This window comes from Phalaenopsis equestris, unplaced genomic scaffold (assembly GCF_001263595.1).
Source record: "Phalaenopsis equestris unplaced genomic scaffold, ASM126359v1 Scaffold000468, whole genome shotgun sequence".
Classification (NCBI taxonomy): Eukaryota; Viridiplantae; Streptophyta; class Magnoliopsida; order Asparagales; family Orchidaceae; genus Phalaenopsis; species Phalaenopsis equestris.
The window spans coordinates 1,107,877-1,125,143 of NW_018164909.1; the positions used below are offsets into that span (position 1 = coordinate 1,107,877).

General features: G+C 33.0%; 1 protein-coding gene across 1 annotated transcript in view; it reads left to right on the forward strand.

Moving 5' to 3' along the window:
• LOC110027921 overlaps positions 1–7,044 on the forward strand; it is a 13,632-nt gene extending 6,588 nt beyond the window's left edge. The window contains exon 2 of the mRNA XM_020729569.1: positions 6,992–7,044. The gene's annotated coding sequence lies outside the window, so the exon portion shown is untranslated. The remainder of the gene's footprint in view (positions 1–6,991) is intronic.
• The last annotated feature ends 10,223 nt before the right edge of the window (positions 7,045–17,267 follow it).

Consider the following 17,267-nt stretch of genomic DNA (forward strand, 5'->3'; position numbering starts at 1 on the left):
CTAAAGATTCTCCAATTCTACACCCAATAAAGAATATTTCCCTATTTATTTGCATTTAATTTCATAAACGAATTTCTCCTCCATGAAATCAAATGTGATCTTCACTCTGTTGTAGAACTCATACTTCATTTCCCGGATCATATGTTTCACAACATATTTTAACAATTCAATTGGCCAAATCAAAATGTAAATTAAGTTCAAAGTTGAAAAATCATCATAATTTATTTTATATTTTAATATTGGCACATCATATTATCTCTTCATTTCACGATATCTCAGAGTAGGAAGAAAGATAGAGTGAACTACTCAAACTTCATGAAAAAAACACAACAAAACACAAATTTCATATATAAAAGAAAGTTCATACAACATTAATAAACAAACAAAACTTATTAGAAACTCTTTCTCAAAGCAAATCCCTTGTAGCTTTTCCTTAAAAATACAGGAAGAAGATACCTCTCACTTTTCTCCTTCTCCAACACTCTTACAGAAACTTTCACACTAAATCTCACAACAAAAACTCTAAACTATGAAAGCAAAATTAGAAAAATCAAAAAGAAAAATCACTAATGGACTCCAATATGGTGGTGGAATGAAGATGGATTATGAAAAATGACGAAAATGGAGCGTGGAGGAATGTCTTGAAGCGAAAAGGAGTCACTTTCCTGATGAATTTCGGCCCCATATAAAGCCCAAGGTCGGTTCTTCAAGAGGTGCTTCCAAAATCGTCTAAATACATCGAACCTTCTAGAAACGGGGGCCGAACCGCCTTTGGCGCCGTCGGCGCTGAATAAAAATTTCAGTTGTTCTGTTGTTCTGCGCCGTCGGCGCTGCCCTTGGCGCGACCGGCTTTGAGTACTTCTTCAAAAATGTCATTTTGACTCCAAATTCCATTCTTTTTACTTTCTTTTTGTTATAAGTCCTAAAAATCAACAACATGCAAGAAAACATCAAAATAACTTCCATTAAAGTGCAATATCACCAAACTTCCATTAAAGTAACCACAAATCAGTCTAACCTATGGGTCTAAAAATGCATATATTTTCGGTGTATCAGCTAGTTATATGTTACACTTCTTTACTTGTGTTAACCCTCTATTTTGTAGGTCAAGATTTTATTTTAGACCTCTTTCATATGCTTTTAGAGTTTTAGGGTTAAGTTTGTACTGAAAATAGGTTATAAGCATGAGTCTTGTAGAGTCTGGTGTATGAATTATGTGATGAGTACCAAGAGCTGATGCCCATGCCTCGTACTTTAAATCTAAATTTTTTTATTACATAGACTTGGGATCAAATATAAACATAAGGAGCTTGAACTCTATTTTGCCATTTTGTGGTATGTTGTTGACCCAGTGGCACCAAGCTTATGCTTTGTTTTTCCATATTGAGTGTTTAATTTATTGCATGGTTATATATTCACTCTTTATTATATGTATGTGATTTTTTTTGGGTGTGAGCATATTAATACCATTAAGGTAAAATCTTTGCTATAAAATTTTTATCTAAAAGATTTACTCTAATAAAATTTTGAATTAAAACTTTACAATATTTTAAAATGTGTAATTTAACCATCGAGCCAATTATAAAGTGATGTTAAATATATGACCTTATTCCCTTGCATACTAATTGAGCCTCCACGTCTAGGATGTGTTAGAAAACTATATTCATGTTGCATGCCTCAAAGGGAAGTGTTATCATTTTTTTTTTAATTTCAACGGCAAAGCATACTTTTTATATGCTTAGGAAGCTTTATCTTGCATTTTTAGAGGGTTAGAGTCAATCTCAATCCCAACTGGATTGTAGGTTTTTTGTATGGCAGCTTAACTTTGTAATTGGCCCATTCATTCCTCATTCTTCTGTGTAAGTTTTCTATCTATACCATGGACAAGTATAACCCCTACTCCACCTTTTAGTCAAGTTATATTGATATGAAACAAAATTCTTCATTCATTTGACTTAATTCTACTTAATTTCTTTGAATGATGCAACAAATAGGTTGTTGTTGTAGTGAATCTCAGTTGGGTTGGGTCGATTACCTTCATGTCTTAATAAACCTAAGGTCCCAATAGTCTGGGAGCATGGGCGCCCATGGAGCCCCGACCAGGTTATCTGTACTTGTTTAGTTTTTTCTTAACCTACTATACCCCTTTTTGGGTACTTTTGTTTCTTTTATTGAGCCTTTGTGGGAGCGTACTACAAGTCCTCTCACGTCAGAGGCCACTACCCACAATATTACAGTGATTCGCTCTCTACCTTGTGACCTAGTTTCATCCTTGCAACCTAGAGGTTTCTCATACATGAACCAAAAAAAAACATCATTGGCTACTTACTTTCAAGGTTTTTTTATCAAACACAACATCTTTTATCATGAGTTTTCCTGGGTAGCCCACAAGTTGTAATTAAACACAAGGTAACCTCATCGTAGGAGGTCTCCTGGAACCAATAATTAAATGAACTTAATTTTATCTTCAAGTTTATATATGAATATCTTCTTATAGAATTCTTCTCATATATTTACTCAAGCTGAGCATGGTCGGATTCACTTTAAGCTGCACTTTTCATATTTATGTTAAAGAATTTTTTTTTATAAGGTATTTTCATAATTATCCTTTTTTATTAGCCTTCTTAATGTCCATTTGAATCCATCTTTCCTTCCTCCTTCCTTTAGATGGAGGCTATTTTGCGATTGGGAATTTTATGAGGGGCTTTGATTGAAAGCATTGCATGTTTCATATGCATAGATAACAAAAAGGGGCTTAAACACCTGGGGCATTGTGCTCTCAAAGTTATCAATAACTACTCAAATTTAATCCATAGACATGTTAAATAGGTAGATATTCTTTAATATTATTCAATTATTCTCAAACATTACCTTTGTATTTAAAAATAAGCCATATAGTACCTTATTTAGTGTAACTTTAATTGTAATCATTCTAGAGCTAAAAAGTTTAAGATTTGAATGAACAATAACTTTCTTTGAATTACATTGAGAACTTTGATTAGCTTTCAGTTCTACAATGAATGCTCTATTTTATTAAAAGATATGTAAACAAAAATAATTTTGCATACCTAGAACTTAGAGAATTTTTAATCTTTATATTGCACTATAGAGGAAAAGTTGGATAGTTTAGAAAAGATAAAACCCTCATGTTATAAAAAGTTAATTTCACTAGTAATATGTCCAAATTCTTATGACCCAATCTTTGATTTGAAATTAAATCAAAGACATGAAACAAAAATAATTTTAATATGTTGCATTTCCATTACTCTATACAATTTGGGAGTATCTCTCAATTGATTTTATTTGCGGATTCCCCATTTTAGATTAAGGATATTTACAGTATGTTCATTGTTGTTGAATGCTTCTCAAGGATTGTCTATTTTTTCCATATTAAAAAACTATTGACACTTTTTACATTATTATACTGCTCTTTAAGAAAATTATATTTTACATGGCCTACCTTCAACCACTATGTTCAGCTGTGATTTTTGTTTCATATTTTTGGAAGATTTTATAAAAGGCTACTAGAATCTAAATTGATATTCTCATATGCCTTTGAAATCTCCAAAGATATCTTATAGGAAAATTATCAGAAAATTATGACTTGAAATTAACAATCTATGATTAATTTGCAACAATAATGATATTCATAGAACTACGTCAGCCTACTTTTTAAAATAGTATAGGTAACTTCTTAATATAGCCAACATCCGATCCATACTTATTCAAGTTTTTTTTTTTTTTTTTGCCATAGATTTACAAAGCCTCTTAAAGCTTAAAATGAAAAATGTTCTTTTAAGGTAAGTCATAGTAGGTCAATTTGACTACTTAGCAGAAATTTTAATTTTCTATTTATAAAATCCTACTTTCATTGAAGTAAACTATACCATCACCGAGAAAGCAACCACTGACCAAGCTATCATTATTTTCAAGTTTGTTGAATGTGCAAGCCATTCTTTCATGACATATAGTTATCCCACACTGATTTGAAGACTCTGGCAACATTATTGTTGAAAGACATTTTGAATTTTATCTCAATTAGCATAGCTCAATTGAGCCTAGAGGAGTTGATTTAGCATATCAAGTGGACTCAAAATATCATATTAAAAGCTTAAATATAAAAGCTAAGGCTAAAGCCCAAAGAAGAGAGAAGAACGGTCACAACTATAAAAGCCCAAATTAGGACCTAATAAGGGGATCATTATTTAATTTCCCATTTAGAAACTTGTATATCTGGCCTTGTCATAAAAAAGACATGAAAATTAATGGTTGGAGTATCGCATTCTATAATGGCCACCACATTTCTTTTCTCTCTTCATTTATTCCAAAAATTTTTGCCTAAGAGTTTTGTACTGAATATTATCTCGAGTTTTAATGCTTTATCATTTATGTTATTGAATGGAAAATTTTTTGAGAATAATTGCTTGTTTATGTAGCTTAGTGCTCAGTGTCTCAAATTTTATCTGTTTTTTGTTAAGATTTGGTTGTTATCCTTATTCTACTTGTACTTTTTTCTTTTTGTTCTCTTAAACCCCTGCTCTCAACTTCTATCACCTCTCCACCCGCATCTCTAACATCCTCTAAGACTAGCCACTACACAATCCAAACTTCATAATTGTACCAAAATCCACTCTTAGCTAAGCTAGGCATGATTAGAACCTAATATTCTTCTCTACTCCTTGACACACATCCATCTTCTCCAAATCATAACCACACATCCCAAGCTTACCATCCCCAATAATTGCCACCCAGTCACCCCACCATAAACCCATTCATTAAAGATATCATTCTAAAATGGCTCAAACTATCTTACTCAAGACTAGTCTTGGCTTTCCTACTATATCATAATAAACCTATGACTCATCTTTAGATATTAAACTAAAAATCAAGAATTATTTCTAGCACCTAATCTCACTAAAAGCCCACCCACCCACCCTCCACCATCATTTTAGGTGCACTAAAACGTGGTTAAGGGTTTGTTTAGAGCCTTAATAATTTATTCTCTTTCTCGAAACTCTCTAGTCACAATAATGGTTCGGTCAAGAGTTCATGGGCCACAATAAAGCAGGCAAATTTTAAATGCAGATTTGCAAAAATAAACATCAAGTCCTCTAATAATGTGATGTTGAAATTAAAAACAAAAATTCCTGTGAAGCCAAAATGAGAGGTGGAGAAGAAAAGGAGTCGAATCCACCAGACTGAGTGGTTCCCTCATGCTTTTTTAAAGAAAGCGACTTAAATTGATATAATAAAAAAGGGATATTTACTTACAGACCACATAAAACATCTATATTTACAAGTTAATATGGACGATTTTTATGAACTACTGAATTGATGTTTTTACGTGTGTCATGATCAAACTAATCAGAATTTGATAAAAATGAAAAATTTGGGTTGGGATTTTATCATGAATTTGGATATTTGAGTAAGTATTTGAAAATTAGATGAACGAGAATGATAGATTTGTAAATAGCAAGTTTAGGTTGGTCTGTGTGTAATTGCCCAAAAAAATACTGCAACTTTGCATCAGGCGGGCTCGTTGGTTTAAAAAATGATATGATTGTGACCAATTGAAGCATCAGATAACTCAATTATTATGAGCAGAGCAAACGTGAGCATCCATTCATATAAAAGGCCGGAAAATGACATTCAATCATGCATTTTTTTTCACTGTTTTATCGGTAGAAGTTAACGATTCTGATTAATTATAGTGATCTTCGTGCGCATTAGCATCTTTGTTTAGATATTTAGTATTCTTGTGAGAATTGAATATGTTCATGAGATAAGCTGGCTTTTTCTGATTTTGATTTAATGACCGAATCATATAAATTGATGTCTAATTGAACCTTTAAGTAGCTGTTTTGATTTTCTGTCTTCAAAGTTAAAGCTCAGAATCGTTAATGTAAATTCTAAAGCTTTGTCAAGCCTGAGTGCTCTTTTACTCTTTTTTTTCACTCTCTGTCTTTTTATCTACTTCTCCCTTAAGGTCTCTACCGCTCTGATCCTTGGGCATGCCACAGAAGATAGATGTGGTTTTAACATCTTAAATGGTGTGGTGAGCGTGGAGTATGCTATCAACAAGAAGGAAAACAAAACCAACGAAGATAAATACATCTTAGATAAACTGCAAATAAGGAGCACAACAAAAAGTTTATGTAGCAACAGATCTAGAGCAGAAAGACCCATTTAGGAGGCCAGTACGGCAAAAAGGATAGCTAGCTCACAACGGTTCGGAAAAACTGACCGATCGTATATGCACACCACTCAATCAATTTCGGGCAGCTGACACATTACCCAGTGAATAGAGGAAGTATTAATTCAAAACCCATCTTATGTTATGGCAAATTTCTCTAATGTTTTCCCAAATCTAATTGACACTTGAGAAACTTGAATCCAAGTAGCAAAGCCGACAATAGCCCCAAAAAGATATGATTGGCAGAACAAAACAAAATGCTGCAGCATAGAAACTCTTGGTCTCCAACTTAGAATCGGACATTGCTCTAGAGATGATTCACTGATCAGTAGTAACAAGTTTGTGAAGGGAACAATGCAAATCACCTCAATAGCGAGTCTCAACGGTTACCCCTATAAAGGCGACAACAAGATCAACCTAAGTCCTAGAGAAATGTGAGATCTGGCCGAAGCCACAATTTGATCAAACAATTGAGACCTTAAAAATTATATAGTGCAAGCCAGCCTATATAATAATAAAATAATTTCAATGTTGATTCTCAATATTTTGTGTAGCTAATGTTTCTTTTTCAGATTAATTTCTCCTGGGCCACTCGTGTCACACATCACAAAGAACATTCAGTGTAGATTAATAGACGCAGGACATGGTTTCAAGAGTTTGAGATATGATTATTTAATTTGAATTATAATACTAATTTTAAGCTATTAATTTACTAATCAACATTAAATAATTTCTAATTTGCAAAGATCTTTTTAATGGCTAATGAAGCAATTCTACATGATATGCTTTATTTTTTAGGTTTGTAGCAGGCAACGGTTGGGTGACATATTCAATACAACTCAGAGGAAGGGGAGTGGCCAATCTAGGTGGTTTAGGAGGTCTGGATTGTGTTGAATAGAGTCCGTGCCTCCCCAAATTATGAGAGGAAAAAATAGACAAACCAGCAGAACCCAACAATCGAGGGAGCTAGGGGCACTACACTTTATATTGGAGGCTCAATCCCCCACACAAAGCACTACTAGAATCTGGTATGTAATTATGTGGTAGTAACTATTTCTTATGTACATGAGTAAGGAGCTTGGTCGTCCACCCAGCATTATAGAGTTACATGTTCGAACGCAACAGTAAGTCTCCGACCTCCTCGACGGGTCAATGTAAATAAAAAAATATTTATTTTTTATATTTTTTGACTATTAATGTTAAATATTATAGTTAATCTTTGGTTTTAATTATGTATGAGGAGTACGAGCAGTTCCGAGAGAGGCACAAAGAGTTAGACAACCATACCCCAAAATCCACCAGCAATAGTTGTAGTCAGTCTACCACTTCGCAGTCTTATTTTGAGCTATAGATGTGAACGATGATGAAGAAGAATGGGAGGGTCTACGGCCTGGGCACGAAGGGCATAACATTCAAGGTCGAGCTCTCTCATGTTCTAGTGGGTGGTTCGAGCTCGTTTCATGTAGTCATGAGGAGCTTACCAGGAGGGTCAGTGCCATGAATGAAGAACTTTATTAGATATGTGAAGGCCATTCTAGAGTTAAGGAGACTCTAGCACGCCTGATGGAGAGTGTTGCAGATTGCCTGAGTAAGTGGCCTTTAAGTTCTGTAGATGAAGAGGAGGAAGAAAATGGAGATGAGGAGGAATAGAAGTTTTATGTTTTTTTTAGCATGTGAACATATATTATGTGTTTGGATGTAAACATTCATGAATTTTGATTAATATTTGCTACATTATATTTTTTTTCATTGTTGGTACTTGTTTGTGGTTAGATTTTGAGTCCTGATGATGGATAAATAAATTGTTATATTATTGGTAATGTAGGTTGTGAAAATCTAATTGTTATTTTATTTTTTTTATACAAATTTGTGTCGGTTTTGCGTTGGAAATTCTGATGCTAAACCTTTGATATTTTTGATGTCACTTCATACAGTTTGAACTAAAATGATCCAAATATGCGTCTGCAAATTGTCAATGCAAAATTTGACATTATTGGAGTGGCAGCGTGGGGGTCATTATTACTGGTTAATGAAGATTCGTACAAATGCTTATTCCGACACAAAAAAATAGAAATAGACCTTTTTAACGCTAATTGTATTACCAACTCTGATCTTAACATCGACTATATAGATGTCGCAAGTCCAATGCTAAACAATATTAACGTCATATTTTTTCCAATTTTAACACTGTTGAGTAGAGTGTCGAAAGAACGCAGCCTAGCGAATGAAAAGCGTCGGGTGATGAATAGATCTTGACTTTGGGATGATGGATTAGCTGACACACTTATTTGGTAATCGGAGGTTTGGATACCATTAATTGAGTTGAACTCCATTAATGAGAATGACTTACTTTCGTTCAAGAAAGGTAAGCTATTTTCTCTTTGTTAAGCATCTCTTTTCTTAGCCACTCGAATAAAAGAAAGGTGTGAATGCTCATTAGAGATGGGGACTTTCTTAGAAAGATTTCGGGAAATGGGAGTTCTAACCCAATTCCAAAAAAATGGATTGGATCGAGGTTCGCGCAGAGAGGGAATAGGATCTCGACAAGGTTTGTTCTGCATCTCCATAGAATTGAATCCTACCAGTTGGAAATGTCATAAATCTTGTAGTGGGGACCTCTTCCACTAGTTCAATAAATGAGTTATGCTCAATAGCTTGTCAGTAACTATGAAACTTGATTGAGAATGCTCGCCTAATCGCCCAAAAACTAAATTTTCCTTATTGTCTAAGAGATAAGCTCATTCAAGATGGACAACTAAGTTTGAAGCTGAATTGACCAGTGTTGAATTACCTCTAAGGTCGATTAGGCTGTCAAAGATGTGACTCAGTTATTCTTATGGTGAACAGATGTCAAACTATGGTGATATCAAAGATAATATTAATTATGATATTAAATTCAAAAGGAATATAAGAAATGATAAATCAAAGATTTTTTGGGATTTATGTGAAATGAAGAGTTTCTTTTTTTATATACTGTGTGGAAGGGTCATCTATAATTAGAGAGAGCTCCAAATAAAAGTGTTCATTTTTTCCTCCCATTTTGTCCCATATGAAAGCAATTTTTCTCTCACATCTTTTCCATCACTGCTTTTGGGCTTTACTATTTATTTGATGTTAGAGTGCACGAATAAATTGAGTTAAACAATCAGAGATAAGCTATCACCGAGAGAGAAGTTTTTTCGTTTAATAACTATTTGTATTCTAATTATTTTGAAAAATTCCAGAAAAAGAATGAATGGTTTCTTATAGACTTTATAAAAAAAATTCCAAGCTAAGACAGATAACAAACCACTAAAGATGACGGTTGAACAAGTAATTGAATTTATGTTCTCTCTAGGGCAGAATGAATAAGTATCAAAAGTCAATTTTTCTTTAAAAATCAAGTGCCTACAACAGGATTTAAATTCATGATGGTAGAGATAGATTATTGACTAACATTAGTGATGATAACTATAAAGACTATGAGAGATCATTATCTTACAGCTAAAATTAAATTTAATAGATGGGTCCTTCAAATATTCTTTTTAAGCTCCTAAAGAAATCCATAGACATGATAAAATAGAAGAGGAGTTGAAGCTCCCCAGCAAAGGCAATGGCTAGATTTAGAAAAACCATTAGAGGCATCATCATGGATGATGGAGAATCAAACATTAGAAATAAGGGTATTATTCATTTAATAGCAATGCCATAAATAAAAATTTCTCCTAAACATCATAAAATAAGATCATTATATTTTATTATGAACTTTGGTTATGTCCAATCCAACAACAATATTTGAATTCAATTGTTAGAGATTGGTGGAATAAATGATTTTTTGAGCTAAGATGATGATGTCCATTATATTATCATCAAGATAAAGTCTCATCAATTAGGGTTTATGATTTTAATTAAACATTTATCAAGCCTATTAGAAAATTGAATTACTAAATATTTTTTGAAACCATTTTCAAAGCTATTGAGCCTTAAATCTTTATATTCATCAAAGTTGAGCTTTTTATGAATAAACAGGACAGATGTTGATGCAAAATGCTAGGCTTAGGCACCCCAAAACGAATCAAATGATTTAGTGTAATTTACTTTTAGCTACCTGTTGGAATATTGTGAAATATTTCAGGTGTAATTTAATTTATTTTCTTCTTATCCTATTTAGTGTAATTTACTTGTTATTGCATACTTGTTCTTTTCAGGACAAGCTGCTTATCCTGAAACGCGGCCCGCAGGCTGGCTGCGGGGGTCGACCTGCGGCCTGCGTTTAGTGTAAAAACTCAAACGCAGTTTCGTATAAGCTGGCGAAACTCGCGAACCAAACGGTTCGGCGACATTTTGAAAACGCCGCCCGCACTTATAAGCTGCCCCAAACAGACCCTTAATCTCATAGAGAGAGAGAGAGAGATGAGCTTTTTTTTACGATGATTGTGGCTTCCTTTTCAAGCGATGTCAGCAAAAAAAAAATCAGGACCTTGCCTACTATTTAGGGCTAATAATAAGTGCGGCTTTACTTTTATGCTGATTAATGTGGTGGGTATAACAAGATCACCAGGGATCTGATATTATCAAACTGTTAGATTGTTTTTTGTCCTCTAACGATTAAAGAGTGTGGTTTACACCCAAAAAAGACTAGCTTCTCATGGAAAAATTATTACATCAGGATTCTGCATGTAGAGTTACTTGTAGAGTCTACTCTAGAGCTGACACGTAGAAAGCCGGGGTCCACCTTCATAAAAAATTAAAAAAAAAATGAAAATGCGCGACTCGACCCGACCGTGTTATAAGAATATTTCATTCGTGTTATTCTGAATATTTTCCCCGTTATTCATGTGTTATTGGTGTGTTATTGAGTTGATTTTGAGATATTATTGTTCTTTAAACAATAATACCACTAACACATGAATAAAGCGAAAATATTACTTCAATAACGCAATAATAACACATGAATAACACACCAATAACACATTAAAAACGCGCGACCTGGCTTGACCGTGCTATAAGAATATTTTCTTCGCGTTATTCTGAATATTTTTCGCATTATTCATGTGTTATTGGTGTGTTATTAAGGCGTTATTCATGAATAACTCTCCAATAACACATTAAAAACGTAAAAAATATTCCTTGGCATGAATAACACCTCAATAACACACCAGCAACACATGAATAACGCGGGGAAATATTTAGTCAAGCCGGGTCGTGCGTTTTCAGTCTTATTTTCATTTTTTATGCGAGTGGGCCCTAGTTGTCCACGTGTCAGCTCGAGACTGTACTTCACAAGCAGCTCTATATGTGGAGTCCTGATTGACACAATTGCTGCTTTTGTGAACCATGAATGGCTTTATGCCATTTAGGCTAAGGATAAAAAAAAAAATAATTAAATATTTTCTTAACCAAATTCTTGGCTTTCTTTTCCATTTTTGGAGCAGACAATCAATATAGGTTTAGCTAATTTATATTTTTGTTACAAAATAATAAAAATTATCATACAATATAAATAACTTATGTTGCAGTTTACAACCAATTATTATATCGGACCTAAAGTTAACAAACAAGAAGCAATTTTCTCTAATTTCAGACAAGTTGCATCTTGAAGATGGCCCGAGAGACAGTGAGCTCAATCTCCACTGTTCTTCCCAACTTGTAACGGTCTGGCTAATATATTTATATATATAGTGAGAAACTCCTTCTTCAAGGATATTGTAAAGCTTCAATACAGTTTGCATTTAGTAATAAAACCATACGAGGCACTGTGTATATGTAGCTCTCATAGCACTAAAATGGTAGTACAAATGATAAGATAAGCAATTAAATGGAGACCTGGAGACCCGAGAGAGACGCGGGAAAAATGAGTTGGTCTAAACCATTTCAAATATGTCACGTGTTTTTTTTTTTATTTTTTTATAATTTTTTTATGCTAAAACTTATATTTTATTATTTGAATGAGAGAAAATAAAGCATGTAATGTGCGGCCCGATCCGTCTAGAAAAAGGCAAATACAACAAAATAAAGAGATCAAAACTTTTGACGTTTGGGGTTCATCCGGAGTTTCATATTCTGAGAACAACATTAAGGTCTCTAGGGTTTAATCTATGGTTTGTCGTTTGACATTTTTTAATCCCTGAGATTCCTCTGTTATACCAAGGTTAGGTTTCAACATTTTGTTTATTTTTCTCTTTAGTTTCTTTATTTTTGTCTGTCGATATTGTCTTATTCTAGGGCTTCACATGTCTGTTTGTCTTCAAGCTTAACGACGAAGAAGAAACTGGGACCTCGTAAGAATCAAAATACACATGTAATAGTTGTTTGTGTGATCTAATAGTTGTCTTTCTGGTAAGTAAATCTGGTGATATGCTTGCAAATGTGAGATGATCCTTTTTTTTTTTTATGGTTGTATTTTTTGTTTCGTAACTGAAGAACTTTTTTTATTTGTGCTTTTTTTTATGCATGCTCCTAAAATACAATTATTTTGTATTGGTTGTACTAATTTATCTTAGTAGAACTGATACAACACGATTTTGATGAACAGGATGCAGCAATGTTTGAGTAGGTTAAAAATCTGAAAAAAAAAGACTGAGTTTTCTATTGTACAATCATGTTGTATTGGTTGTGCTTGTATAACTCAGTACAATCGATACAACATGGTTCTACTGAAGTAAGAATAAAATAAAAATGGTATATATATAGAATGAATTTTTAATTTTTACTTTTGCATAAGATTATCTTATTATTTTTCTTGTACAACTATGTTGTAGTGGTTGTATTCAGAGAACTCAGTACAATCGATACAACACAGTTATGCTAAAGTAAGGTAGCAATGTTGAGTTGTGTTTAAATTTTAAATAGAAATAAAAGAATGTATATAGATAGAATGAATTTTTATTTTTTTCTTTTCCTCGTACCAATGATTTTCTTATTAATTCCCTTGTATAACCATGTTGTACAACCGAGACAACATGGTTGTACTGAAGTAAGTAAATAATGCTCAGTTTTTTTTAAAATTTGAATAAAAATAAGAAAATTGTATATATATAAAATTAATTTTTAATTTTTGTTTTTACTCATTCCTATAATTGTTTGATTATTTTTCTTGTGCAACCAAGTTGTAGTGGTAACTCAGTACAACCGATACAACACAGTTATATTGAAGTAAGACACGTAATGATTATGTTGTTTTACATTTATATTCTTAATAGTTTTTTGTTTTATTGTTTTAATAGTGTATTTGAAAACTTTCAATAGAATAACCAATGGAGGAATTACGTTCAGGTGTCAACCCTCAGCATTTCAAGCAGTATGTGATTAATTTTCACATGACAACCCTGAAAATGTTGTTATCATATTGAGGAATATGCAAATTCATCACTTTTTGAAGGTTCCACCCATCCAACAAGACATAACACTTATTGTGCATGTTCTTGAGTGTTGGAATGTTGAGAGGCAAGCCTTTTTTGTCGATGACCACAAGTTGAAGTTCACTGTAGATGTAGTGGCTCTTATGATTGGTTTATCAAATTGAGGAATCGAAGTTAATTGGATGAGGGGCCTCTATCCAAGTTTACATCCATAGATTTTAAAATTAAAATTAAAATCTCAATCTTAATAAAAGTAGTTATAAATCTATTAAACCTTTCATTAAATTTTTGCTTACAAACTTATTTTTTTCCATACAACCCCTATAAGGTACCTATGGATCTTCTTTTTTTTAATAGAAATGTACATGAATTTGCACAATATAACTGGTCAAAGGCTATATGGAAATTTTTGGTAGACTACTTTGACAGCCTAATTGATAAGTCCCAACTTCATAAGCCTTTTGGCTATATGAGTGGCTATGTCACTCTTTTTATGATATGAATTCTTAGTTTATCATGTTTGTCAGCATGTTCCTTATTGCTTACATGCTATTGTATTATATTTCATTGTATTGCAGGTATGGTTTTTTTAGCATACCAATATTTTTTTCTCTACAATGCTACATGCAAGACTCTATATAATGTGGTGGTCGAAGTCAGTGGCAATGAGAAATAACAACTATAGTGTTTTTATTTCAGAGTTGTCAGATGATCAAGTAAAACTTGTTGTAATAAAGTATGTTATTTTCATCTTTATAAAAATGTTTAGTAACTAAGAAAACTTATCTATTTTTTACATGTTTACAATTATTTTAGGAATATAACCATAAAAGAGTCAGCATTGTTATCTACCCTTTCCCATGTACATTACTTATCAGCAACCACCTCTTCTCCCTCGCCAAGAGATCACTAAATTCCATTTTTGAAATCTACACCCGTAGCCACAAATGAAGCCACTCATAGCCATCTACATATTCCTTCAAACATTGAAAATTATAAATTGATTATGTCTATTGAGTAAAGGCTTATATCATTCAAAGCCTCAATAAATAATAAGCTCAGGCAAATTGAGGTTGCCCTATGTAGTGAGAGCACAAGAATAAGTGCAGCGGATGCACAAATAAGGTCTGTTGAAGACCAAATAACTGGAGAGAAAAGTATGATCCATTGTCCTCAAGATGTAAATACAGTGATAAACACATCTCCTATTGATTTAAATTTAATAAATGAAGAATTAAATATAGGAAAAAGCACACCACTGATAGGGGTGGAGGAAGATAATATGGGAGAAGTCATTCCCCCACCTAAGCCAGCTCAACATCAATTGATGGAAAAGAATATGGGAGAAATCCTTCCCCTCCCCCCCCCCCCCCCCCCCCAAGCCAACTCAACCTAAAGTTCATGAGAAAAATAAGGAAGAAATCAACTTCACACCTAAGACAACACAACATCATTTGGAAGAGAAGAATAAGGGAGAAATCACTCCCTAACCTAAGCCAACTCAACCTCAAGTGGATGAGAAGAATAAAGGAGAATTCACCCCCGGGTACCACCACCAACGCCTCCTTCCCCAAGCCAAATCAACAAGTGGAGGAGGAGGCTGGAATAATGTAAGGGGGACATAAAATTATTAACAACACTGTAAAGCATAAAGAAGACAAGAAACAACTGGGTTGAAGACTCCATTCACATGGCCTCCAGCACATAGAGAAAAAATAATAATAAAATTAAGAGAGAGAGAAGCTGCAAGTGATGTGCAAAAGATTAATAAGGTGTGATCTACATACATTAATACTTTACTTATAATCCTCCAATTATGATCAATTTATTCTATTAATTACTTAATTACTGTGACATAAGCCAAAAAAAAAAAGATCTAGAAAGTTAGGAGAGAATGTGGGCTTGGAAGAAGAAAAGATGGAGGTAATATGTACTTCATTATAAAATATCATATTATTATGAACTTCACTCTAAATAAATTTTGTAAAAACTTGCAACCAAAACAAGCCATCGAAGAACAACCCAAGAGGAAAGAATATTACAACCTGCAGAGAAAGAGAAACTCAAGAGGAGTGAATTATCAAATTCACATCTTAACTGCATAGATTTATCTATTTTAATAAAAATTTTCTATTTTTTTCGGACTTTATTTCTTTACAAGGTTATGGTAAATTTAGAAATTATGAGAAAGAAAGTAAAGCATTTGCACAGCATGTAAATAAGGTTGCATTGGCATAATGTAAATATGTTATTCTTCCCATCATGGAAAAACAACATTGGACATTGTTGGTGGGCAAACTGGATGGAAAAAATGGTTATTTTATGATTTACTATCTAACTTGATACATGTACCAATGTCGTCCCAAGCAGTAATTTTACTTTATGATTTATTGAGACATCTCATATTACACAAATATGAATTTCCTAATCTTGTTAAACTTGTCAGATCGGACTTCTGAATAAACGTTTTGGTGAGGCGTTCGGCTCTCCCGTCACAGAATGGCCTATGCAAGTTGTTGAGAATATCCCACAACATGATAACAGTTTTAATTGTGGGATGCATGTTTGTAAATATATAGAGGCCACGTTTCCAAACCACTGATTAATTTGAGGAATCAGATGAACTGGGCTAAGAAAATGCCCATATTCAGGGCTACTTTAGCTTATTGGTTATACTGTGATACAATCAAATAGCTTTATACCTAACATTACTCTTTTATTCAAATTAAGGTTTTGTCCATCTGATGATGTATTGTGTAAAGTATGTAAAATAATGTAAATTTGTGCAATATCATTATTTATTCTATAAATATTACACGACACCTTTAATGAGCACAAGATTTTTTTCAATTTGTTCTGAATTATCAGGCTATAAAGGTAATTTGTTAATCTTTATATGTACAATACAACACAGTTGTAATGCACAAATTTTCTAATCTCTATATGTACGTAACTCAGCACGATCGATACAGATTTGTTGTACTGAGCAAATTTGTTAATCTCTCTATATAGGTAACTCAATACAACCAATACAACATGGTTGTACTGAAAAAATTTGCTAGTCCCCATATGTAAGGTAACTTAGTACAACTCATACAATATGGTTGTACTAAGATAAATTTCCTTAATGATACATTTGTATGCAAGACTAAATTTGTGTGTGATCTCTCGGTACAACTGTGTTGTATCGGTTGTACACAAGGTACCAAAATTTATAAAGTTGGTTCAGTAACTCAGTACAACCGATACAACACAGGTGTACTGAGTAAATTTGCTAGTCTGCAGTTACTAACCCCACTATTTATGTTAGTACTACTATTTACCTTTAATTACAGGAAGGTAAATAAATAATGTAAATTCATTTAAGGGGTAACTCAGTATAACCAATACAATATGGTTGTACTGAGATAATTTTCCTTAATCATATATTTTTTTATGCAAGTCTATTTACATGTGATATCTTCAGTACAATCATGTTGTATTGGTTGTTCCGGAGCTACCAAATTTTATAAAGGCATTTAGGTAGCTCAGTACAACTGATACAACACGGTTGTACTAAGCAAATTTGCTAGTCTCCCGTTATTGATTTAACTGTTTATGTTAGTACTACTATTTACCTTTGGTTTATGAAAAGGTAAATAAGTTAGATAAATTCATTTAAGGAGTAACTCAGTACAACTAATTCAATATGGTTGTATTGAGATAAATTTCTTTAATGATATATTTGTATGCAA